The sequence below is a fragment of the Tenrec ecaudatus genome, chromosome 10 (assembly GCF_050624435.1).
Source record: "Tenrec ecaudatus isolate mTenEca1 chromosome 10, mTenEca1.hap1, whole genome shotgun sequence".
Classification (NCBI taxonomy): domain Eukaryota; kingdom Metazoa; phylum Chordata; class Mammalia; order Afrosoricida; family Tenrecidae; genus Tenrec; species Tenrec ecaudatus.
In genome coordinates, this window is record NC_134539.1 from 29,815,224 (window position 1) to 29,824,652 (window position 9,429).

The following is a 9,429-nucleotide window of genomic DNA, read 5'->3' on the forward strand; positions in this document are numbered from 1 at the left end:
AACATAAAAAGTGTTTAAGAACTAAATTAAAAGCAGGAAGCACCTTAAAGTGCCATTAATCTTTTTGAATTGAAGCTGTATTATATAAATACAGTAGAATCCTCCTTTTAAGTCATTTGTTGTTTAGAATTATGCAAGTACACATTTTGTTGTTAAGCTGTCCTTGTATCAGTTCCCACTCCCAGGCACCCTTGGGCAAGAGAACCAGCACACTTCCCACTCCTGCACCATCCTCGTCATTATCTGATCAGTCTCCTCCAACGGAAGGAGACTCTAACTAGATAAATTCAAGAGCCTAACACCGTAGACATGCCATCCAGCGTGAAAATGCTCCCACTTGGCATAGCATTCATTTTAATTGTATTTCCCTCTGAAAAATCACCTGTTGCATATATTGTTAAATAAAGACCCTGGTATATTTTTTGGTGTAGTATTTTAAGTTAAAAAAAAAGTTTATTTCATGCCCTGTCCTTTTTCCCTACTGAAAAATGAAATTTACTATTTAAATTAAATATATAAAATAAGTAAAAGTTTTGCCCTCAACCTTAACATCCTATTTCCCAGAGGACATAGATGCTGTTACACTGGTTTTCCTAATATAGGTGCACACACATGTACACACATACTATGCTACACTACACTTTCTGTGTGTGCTAGAAGTAGCTTTTATGTTTTTTTAATTGGGATACCAACCAACATGTGAGTCCTGGGACAGTGGGTTATGCACTGGACTGCTGAGGAACCAGCATTTCTACCTGCACGTGGTCTAGAGGAGAAAGACAAGGCTGCGGGTCTACAGAGATGCTCAGCCTCAGAGACTCCAGGCCGCCCTTCTCTCTGCTCTAGATGGTGACTGTGAGTTGAAATAAACTTGATGCACTAGGTTGTTTTGTTTTGTTTTTAATTAATGTATAGTTCTGTAATTTTTGAAAGTTACCATTGAATACATCATAGATTATTTTGCATTTATTTTATCATTTATACTCTTGGTGTTTTCATAGTTATCTTTTTATCTTTGGTTTTTGATAGCTTACTGTATGTGATATGGTTTTTTTTGTTGTTTTGTTTTGTTTTTTTTCTTTTCGAGGCCTGTGCCCTGCCTCCCACCCCCACCCCAATCACACCAACAGCACGGCGGGGACAAGCCCACCTTCTGGAACCATGATATGTTTTATTATAGATTGCTAAGAGTACTCTCCTTGGATTTTACTAAAGTTTTACTTGAATGTTTAACTTGCTGCTTCAAAGGACATCATTATGAAAATTAAAAGATAAGTTACAGAATGGGTGAAAATATTTTTAAATATTGTAACATATTTGAAAAAAGAGATCCTTGATGTGTAAAGAACATTTACATCCCCAAAATTAAAAACAAAGAATGCAATTAAAATTTAAATTAGGCTTTAATAAAAAATTCCTCCCAAAGCACACATATGACACTAAGAATGTACAAAATCATTAGGAAAATGCAAATCTAAAAGCACAAAAATGTGCTTCCCCAAACTACAAAAACTATAATAAAAAAGACAGACTGCAAGTGCTGGTAATGACGCAGAAAAATGGAAACCTCTGGTAGAAATATACAATGATATGACTGCTTTGGGAGAAAATTGGCAATTCTTCAAATGGTTAAAGAGATTAGCATATTACCTAGCAGTACTGCCTCTAGATAAGCTCCAAGAGAACTGAAACCAAATGACGCACCAAACTTCAACACGAGTGTTCATAGCAAAGGTAGCTATAGCAGTCCGAAAGTTAAAACCACCCAAACAGCTATCAATTCATGACTGAATAAAATGGGGTATGTGCACAAAAGAGAAATCAGTGTCAAGTAGATGTCAACAATTGTAGTTAGGCTAAAATGATCTCTCTTTGAGCCATTTAAAATTTATTGTAGTTATTTAAATATTTTCTACTTTATTTTTCTATTGAGGATTTTCTCTATTTCACTTGGTCATTGTTGCTGGGTTATTGTTTTCTGTTTTTTCCTTGTTTTGTTCTGTTTTCCTGCATAGGGAATTCAGCATCGATAATCTATAGAGAAAACAATGACGAGTCAACATCATTGCATTCGAGAAAGGAGAAAATGTTCTAAAGTTGTAAGTGGTGAGAACTGCAACCTCTGCTTAATAAAAGTGAACTATTTAATTCTATGACATGGTAATTATCTCAATATTCCATTCAAAGAAACCGACCTAGCAATATTGGCTACATGTGCGTGAACTTTGAAAAGACTGTCCTAGGTGCCCGGCTATCAAAAGATATAGTGCCTGGGGTCTTAAAGGCTTGAAAGTAAACAAGCAGCCATCTAGCTCAGAAGCAACAAAGCCAACATGGAAGAACACACCAGCCTGTGTGATCACATGGTTCCGCAGGGATCAGATATCAGGCATCAAAGAACAAAAAATCATATCACTGGTTGCACACCTCCATGATACGATCGCTGAGGATAAACGGGTGCATAAGCAAATGTGGCGAAGAAAGCTGATGGTGTCCAGCTACCTAAAGAGATAGCATCTGGGGCCTTAAAGCCTTGAAGGTAAACAAGCGCCCCTCTAGCTCGGAAGCAACAAAGCCCACATGGAAGAAGCACACCAGCCTGTGTGATCATGAGGTGTCAAAGGGATCAGGTATCATCAGAACAAAAAAATATCTTACCATAGTTACTGAAGGGGGAAGTGCAGAGTTGAGACTCAAAGCCCCTTTGTCGGCCACTGGAGATCCTTTTGCAGAGGGGTGTAGGGGAGGAGATGAGTCATTCAGGGTGCGATGTAGCACCAATGAAGAATACAGCAATACAGCTTTCCTCTAGTTCCTAAATGCTTCCTCCCCCACCCCCACCCCACCCCACCCCATCATGATCCGAATTCTACCTTGCAAGTCTAGATAGAGCAGAGGATGTACACTGGTGCAGATAGGAGCTGGAGGCACAGGGAATCCAGGGCGGATGATACCTTCAGAACCAGGGGTGTGAGTGGTTATACTCGGAGGTTAGAGGGAGAGTAGGTTGCAAAGAGGGAATGGATTACAAGGATCTACATGTGACCTCCTCCCTGGGGGACAAACAACAGAAAAGGGGGTGAAAGGAGACATTGGACAGGGAAAAATATGACAAAATAATAATTTATAAATTATCAAGGGCTCATGAGGGAAGGGGGAGCGGGGAGGGAGGAGAAAAAAAGAGGACCTGATGCCAAGCAAGGGCTTAAGTGGAGAGCAAATGCTTTGAAAATGATGAGGGCAATGAATGTACAGATGTGCTTTACACAAGCGATGTATGTGTGGATTGTGATAAGAGTTGTATGAGCCCCTAATAAAACGTTTTTATTAGAAAAGACTGTCCTAAATGAAAAAAGATGGCAAAGACTATCAAGTTTGACCTCTTCTGAAGGTGATACCATTGGCTTTAATCATTTAAAAGCATGGCAAGGAAAACTGGGTACAATTAGGAAGCACGGAGTCTTCATTTTATTTTATTAGGAGCCCATACAACTCTTTTTACAATCCGTACATACATCATTTGTGTCCAGCACACTTGTACATATGCTGCCATCATCATTCTCAAAACACCCATTCTCTACCTGAGCCCCTGGCATCAGCTCCTCATTTTCTCCTTGCTCCCACTCCCCCCTCTCCCAGAACCCTTGATAACTTATACATAATTATTATTTTATCATATCTTATACCATCCGACATCTTCCTCACCCAGTTCTCCGCTGTCCATCCTCCAGGGAGGAGGTTACATGTAGACCTTGTCATTTGTTTCCCCTTTCTCCCTCACCCTCCCTCTACCTTCCCGTTATGGCCACTCTCACCACTGTTCCTCAGGGGCTCATCTGTCCTGGATTCCCGTATTTCCAGTTCCTATCTATGGACCATTTCTAATTCATGGCATGACTGCTTTCCTCCAATGAATCTCCCAACTCTATTATTCCAGTTACATTCCCTGTTGTCCCCATGTTTCCATACCTGCCTACTAATACTTTCTATGGTGACACTTGTATTTTCTTGACTATTGGGTATTGCTAGAAATCCCCTTTTTCTACACCTCATCCGTGAATATCATTTATTACCTATTCTTCTGGTTTTTAGATCATGCCTAGATTCAAATAACCAATCCTGAATTCAGCTGGTTCAAGAACACAAAGACATCAGTCAGTAGGGTCACTACCTTGAACACAAAAACAATGGTCATGTCTTTCAACCTTCTAAACATTTTCTTCCTCATTTTCACTCACTCCACTCATGGGGACCTAGTGTAGGGACAACCAAATTATGCAATGGAATAGATACTTACAAGTGAACCTATTCCCTGGGAAACAGCATATATATATTAATTAATAATTATATATCATATATAAGTATATAGTATATAATAATATAGTATTTTGTACATTATAATATAATAATTAAATAATTATTTTGAAAACCATATATATAGTTTTCAAAATTATTATTTAATTTATGTATTATTAAAAGGAAAGACGACTCAAATAATGTGTTCAAATGTCAGAGTGTGTGACAGGATAATACATTTAAACAAGTTTACTCCCACAAGATGCTGAGAGTGCTTTCTAGCAATACTGACTTATTTCGTTCATACCTTTTTCTAGTTTCTGTTACAGATTACGTTCGTTAGGTTTTCATTCAGGCAGAGTCCTTTTCAAATGTCTTAAAATGTGGTTTCCTTTCCTCACTTCGTGCGTGTATGAGTGTGTGCGCGTACGTATGACTTCTATACTTTGTGCTATGCTTTGAAAAGCTTTCCCCACTCCCACGATTATGCAGTTGGTTTTTGTCTTTGTTTCCCCCAAATTGTAAATGGTCATATAGCAAAGAAGTATAGAAAACCCTTTTTTACAACCAGCTATTCACAGACACAAAGATCAACTGGCCCCTTGGAAAGACTGGCATTGCATTTAATGGAGCTGAACATGTTTGAAATCATCAAGTACAAGACCAATTAACCAGATAATTGATAGCCCCATAAATCTGCACTGAGGTCTCTCACTGAACTCACCTACTATTTATGAACACTTGGAAAGGAACACCTGCAGAAATAAGCCACACAAATTTGCATTTAAGTGACATTGAGTCTTTAAAGATGTGGTAAATTATGTGACTCTAAGGACACGCAAATACACACAGAGTATACTAGACTCAAAATGAGTCTTTACTGGTGTCAGACAACCTCACACTACTAGACTTCTGTACACAGGAAAGTTTTAGGATTTATAAATTAAGTTCATGATATTGGTAAAATCAAATAGTCATCCTACTAGACTTAAAGTTTCTTTTCTGCTTGCCAAATTTGATCTCCCCAATCTCTGTAATTCCAGAGGAAAACTTAAACAAACAAACAAAAATTCACTGTGATCAAGTCAATTCTGACTCACGGCGATCCGACAGCACAGTTAGAGCTGTCCCTGTGGCTTTCCAAGGCTGTCAGTCTTTACAGGAGCAGAAAGCAGCATCTTTCTTCTCCGGAACTGCTGACCTTCCAGGTAGTGGGCCAACTCGTAGCCCACTATGCCACAGAGAAAGAAGACTATTCTGCAACCTCTTGTTCCCTTTCACTTCTCAAAAGGTTCCAGTGATGCCATTATGAAAAAGCTGCTTGGTTCTGAAGCCAACTAAATTACATAGGATAGCTACAACATCTGTGTCCATGGGTGAAAGTATTAATTACCCAGACATTTGTCACAGAATCCAGTATAGATTAGTTATAAATATGAATTCATATTTTGGTTATTTTGAAAGCTAAGGCCCATTGAAACCATGTAAGCAAGTCCTCAAGAATATCATAATAAATTTCATGAACACAGGCATAATTTATCTACTAACTTATTGAGATACATCAGCAAGTTTACCCCAACTTACTCAAGAAGAAATACAAACTCTGCTTAGATCTATGACAATTAAAATAATTGAATTAGCAATTAAAAATTCTAATAAAAAGAGCCTAGAACTAGAAGGCCTTACTAATGAATTCTGAAGAACATTTTTAATAAAACTAGTACCAATTTATCAAACAACACTTCCAAAACATAGAAAAGGAGAGAGATTTCACCAAATCATTCTTGATGACCGTATTACCCAGATAAAAACCACACAAATACATTTTATAAAATGAAACTACAAATATACATCCTTTTAAAAATTGATCACAAAAGTACTCTGAAAATAGGTATATGTAATCCCACAAAATGCCAAAAAAATATTATAGAACATAACCAAAGGGGATTTAATTTAGGAAGGAACCTTGGTGGCCTAAAGTTATAACTACAGGGTTAGCACTCAGACCCCACTATCCATTCTATGAAAAAAATAGAAAGCTTTCTACTACGATCAGATTTATAGTCTTGGAAACAAGACTATAGGACAAGAGCGCATGCTGTTTTTTGCCAAAAACTGGTGCACTGAGATGATTGTGTGAACAAGTGCTATTGTCCTGGTGGCAAAACCAGTCCCCATTGGCCACAAATCAGGCCTTTTTTGTCACACACTGTTATGCCATCTTTCAGAACCTATAAATAGAAAGCTTTATTAACAGTCTGACCTGGTGGAACAAACTCCAAACGCAGAACAAGGTCGACATTTTCATCCATTTATGAAGTGGACGGAGGTCCAAAAAGAGGTTTATCATCAATCAACATTTCACCTATTTTGAAAGGATAAAACCACTCATATGCTTGAGTTACTCCCCTAGTGCTGTCCTTGTGAGTGGTGTTCAAGATCCCAGCAATTTCTACGGCAATTTTTCCAAGCGGAAAACAAAACTTCACAGGCACATGCTGTTCTTTAAATCAGCAATCACAAAAAATGAGGTTTGAGTGAAAGTGCTTTTATAAAAAAAAAATTCACTGTGGCCAGAGAGTACCTTCGCGTGTAATCCCACTGGGTGCACTAACTCAGAGCAAGAGGCTTGCTGCTCCCCTGATGGGGGAGCAGGCCTACTAAGAAAGATTTGCCTTTCTGAGAAAGCAGAGCTTTTGTCCATTTGGGGTTACCTCCTCATAAATATCAATGGTACAACATTGAGATTCCAGAAAAATACACACACATTGTATTTTAGCTAAGGGTGGCAACACATCTCAATGTGGAAAGTATAGTCTTGAACAAATGATACTAGGATCTAAGTGAATTTGGATGCCTACTTCAAACAATATGCAAAATTAGAAACCAAGATGCAATGGTTAAAGCAAACCTGTGGAAGAAAATATAAAGAAAAACATGTGACCTGGAATAAGGTGATTGTCTCTTAGATAAGAACTAACGATAACAGCAACCAAAGGAAAAGTAGATAAATAAGACAGCTTTAAAAACTGAAGGAAAAAAACGTGTTTTAAGACTACTATCAAGAAAGTAAGAAAACAGCCCATCGAATAGGAGAAAATACCTGCAAATCATATAAAAAGAATGTATGTCCAGAATATGTAAAGAACACTTGCAACCGAATGATAGCAAGAGACAAATCACTTTAGAAAGGGCAAATGATTTGAAAAAACAATTCTACAAATAAAGGTATACTGAGAACCACTAAGCATATTGAAGATGCTCAAAATCACAAGCATTTAGGAATATCAAAATCAGAATGATCCAAAATGGCTGTGCAACTACTTATAGCATGCTTCTGTTCTGCATATGTTATATTCCATGAATAAAAGGGAAATAATTGAATTTTTTAAAAGGAAAAAAGTCACGACCTTAAAAACCATCTAGTTTTCTTACCCATCAGATCTAAACATTGGTCTGAGTGGTTATAAAAAGAGAAAAAGGACACTTGAAACTGACTTCAATTCTTCAGTGACATGTCAGCTAGTTTCAAACAAGCAAACAAAAAATCCACATCATTGTGTTAGTCTAGGTAGACTACAGAGAGTTTTATATAAAGGATAAGGTTACATAAAGCATCCCAACCCAGTCCACTCCAAGCCCATAAATCCAATATGGCCCATATGTGTGACACCAATCTACAAAACCCTCCTCAGACTCACAAAACACTGCAGGAGGAAGGCTGAGTCAGTGAATGTGTAAGCATCTCAGCGCTGGCAGGGGTCTCCACGCGGCTGCTGCAGCACCCAGGGCTGCATCAGGGTAGGTCCCTATGGCTTCTCCTCAGGGATGTCTTGCAGGAAATGAGCCTTGCAAGCTTAGGCAGAGAACTCACTAAGGCAGCTACAACTGGTCCGACCATCAGCGAACAAGAGATGAGACAGGTGAGGCTTGCCAAGCCATTTATCTCACTGCCCTCCAATTAATTCCACATGTGTTCATCGGCCAGGTTGGCAAAATAAACCTTAACTACCACAATCATAATGAAATACAACTGCACCATATTGTTAAAATCAAAAGAGACACTATAATTGTTAAGGATGCAGAGAAATCAGAATCTTTACACATTGCTGGTGTAATTGTGCATCAGTCAAGCCACTTTGGGAAACAGTTCAGTCAATTTTTCAAAATATTAGCCACACCTCATAAAAATCAGCAAGCCATCACTGCTGGACACCAACACTCTTACACACACACACACACACACACATACACAAACACTCACTCACTCACTCACTGTTTTCTTCCACTTAGAGCAGGTCACAGGAGCAGCTTTCTGTGCTCAATAACATGGAGCCTAAGAAGAAGCCCAAGAGAATTCCCCTGGGAAAAAAGTATTTTCTCTATTTTTTCTCTTTGAGCAAAATAAGAAACATGTAGTCATTCTGAGTTATAAAATCTTGCTTTGACAACTACCTGTGCAGACACCATTTATTTCTTACATGTAACATAATTGAAATGATATTGACAACATCAATTCATGCACAGCATGGAAAACAAATGAGCAGGAGATCTGAAAATGTACTGTCTGTGCTGTGAATGCTTTTACATCAGGATAATACAGTGTTTGCATTTTAATTATGTTCCTAGAACCTTCAAAATCCAAGGTAGAGTTAGAAAGGGCGGGATTTTTGTTTTTCCCTGATTGTGTGTATTACAGTTAAGAGTCTAATAAGTCTATAATAATAAAGAAAACATGGTCTATGTGTAAAATCAAGACTCCCCTTTTGGTTTGCATTGAGTTTACTACCGGGGAGACACACATGAGATAACATATCAAGGGACTAGCACACATATAACTGTCAGGGGTACACCCTGGGTATCTATCTGGGATGATAAAGTAATTAATGTTTTCCACTGCATTTCAAAGCTTTCCTTTTAATGAAAGGTGTCACATCTGTTGCCCAAAGACTGGCTGGTCGATTTGAGCTGTCAGCTTTTAACTAGCAGCTGAGCACTTAACCACCGCATCACTAGGGCTTTTTGCACATGTCCTCACACATGGGAAACAATCAGCGTTCAGTCTACAGCAACTCAACACTTTGCTGCAGTTACAAATCATTAGTTCTTACAGTATTTTAATTTTTCAATAAC

At 38.2% G+C, this 9,429-nt stretch overlaps 1 non-coding gene across 1 annotated transcript; it reads left to right on the forward strand.

Annotated features, from left to right (window-relative positions):
• The first annotated feature begins 7,713 nt into the window (after positions 1–7,713).
• LOC142460582 (small nucleolar RNA SNORA61) lies at positions 7,714–7,834 on the forward strand. Its single transcript, XR_012786761.1, has one exon. It is a non-coding gene; the product is annotated as a small nucleolar RNA SNORA61 (small nucleolar RNA).
• Positions 7,835–9,429: the final 1,595 nt, after the last annotated feature.